A 2,134-nucleotide genomic window follows, 5' to 3' on the forward strand; every position below is an offset into this window, starting at 1 on the left:
CTTGAGCTCCTGGTGGTTGCCCGTGTCTGTGCCTGCTCACTTCCCTTCTCTATATCACTCACTTGAACTTTAGTCCCATTGCATGCATTCCCTTTCCTTCCCTATTTCAGTACAGTCATGTGGGGTGGAGTGCTCCCTTTTCTCCCTCACTGCCTGGGGTTAGAGATTTGAGGATGAGTGAAGCAATTAACCTCCTTACCCCCACTAGGGTATTGACTTCACTTTCCCTGGAGCTAATAGAGCTCTCTGCCTTTTGATTTGGGGCCCCCTCCACAGTACTCAGATGTTTGGTGACAACCTTTGGGATGAACATGCTTACTCCAGTATGGGGGTATTTTCCTTTCTTGTGGACCCAGGGGAGAAGAAATCCACTTTGTTGGTATACGCAAATTTTCCAAATTTACATATTTAACCCTTGCCTGCTTGAGTCTATTGAAAATGGAAGTGTTGGGAGTGGGGGCATCTGTGAGCTTGTGAGTACAAGAGCTTAGTGTGCGAAAGGACTTTCTGCACATAAATGCTTAAGTCATTGGCAAGCCCAATGGATATGACTGTGTGTGTGGTGGTTGGGGGGTGTCCTATGTTTCATAATGGGAAAGCTCTTTGAATCACTTTGTCTGATACTGTCACCTTCCTGGTGGTAAGCAATAATTCATTTTCATTAATACTCTCAAGCTTTTTCATAAGACACACTACATTCTTCTTTTAAGGTAAAGAAAAGCTTCACTTCAAGTGCACTAGACCATTGAATTGATAGTGGTATATTTTATGAGGCTGAACTTTTTGATTTGGAATTGACACAGACCCTGGCCTACAAGTGAATGAGATGAAACCTACCAAAACTCAATTGCTCTTCATAGCCCCTGAAGTGAATGTCATTTCATCAGTAGTCTAATGTTACTATCTACAATCAGCAACATTTCAAAAATAAAAGAAATTCCCCAAAGACAGAGAGATCCCCACAAACAATACTGCACTGTAACATCCAAGATTTTTTTTCTTTGTTTTCTGATTCTGAGATTGAGCTCAGGGTGTCCCAGTTAGTACAAAACCATGTCACTACTTTAGTCATACCCCCAATTCTTTTGCTTTTTTACCTTTTCAGATATGGTTTCATGCTAACTTTATCTAGATTGGCCTTGATACTCCTACTTCTGCCTCCAAACTAGCTCAAATTATTTTCGGTTGGTTGTGGTGCTTGAACTCTGGGCCTGGGTGCTGTCCATGAACTCTTCAGCTCAAGGTAAGCTCTTCACTACTTGGTTTATTGGAGATAAAAGTCTCACAGACTTTCCTGCCTAGGCTGGCTCTGAACCATGATCCTCAGATCTCAGCTTCCTGAGTAGCTAGGATTACAGGAGTAAGCCACTGGCACCTAGTACCTGTTTAGTTTTTAAGATATATCTTGCTCACTTTTGCTCAGTCTGGCCTTGAATCTTGATTTGCCTGTCTTAGTTTCCCAAAGATCTGGCCTCATGGGCATATGCCACCATTCCCAGTTCCAAAGTGTATTTTTTTCATGATTTTGAGAATAATTTAATTCATTAACTTCAAGACCAAAATAACCCACAGGCCATGAGGTTGGTTTGTCCCTTTTCCTTTTTATTTAAACAAATATGCACCACAATTCTTCAACAAGAAAGGCAATGCCATTGTGTATACATACCACATTTTCTTTTAATCCATTCATCTACTAAGGGGCATCTGGGTTGGTTCCATATCTTAGCTATGGTAAATAATGCTGCAATAAACATAGTCATGCTGGTAGCTTTAGTGTGGTCTTGTTTGTGATCATTTGGGTAAATGCCCAAAAGTGGAATTGTTGGGTCATAGGGGAGCTCTATGTGGAGTCTTTCATTTTTAATTGTGAAAATACTGTACAGAGGGATTACAATTACATGACCAAGATAATGAGTCTATTTCTTATCAAGCATTGTAGCCTCCTTCTTTGTTTCCCCTTCCAATCCCTTCCCATCACCCCCCCCCTCGCCCAAAGTTGTAAAGTTTGTTTTCAACATAAAGACTTGTACATCTCATTGTTGCAGTGGGTCCACCTGTATCTCTATTTAAACGATTTGTTTTTCCCCTTCCCCTCCACAAATTATACCGACATCAAATACAGTGAAAGCAGGGG

This window comes from Dipodomys ordii, unplaced genomic scaffold (genome assembly GCF_000151885.1).
Source record: "Dipodomys ordii isolate 6190 unplaced genomic scaffold, Dord_2.0 Scaffold187, whole genome shotgun sequence".
Classification (NCBI taxonomy): Eukaryota; Metazoa; Chordata; class Mammalia; order Rodentia; family Heteromyidae; genus Dipodomys; species Dipodomys ordii.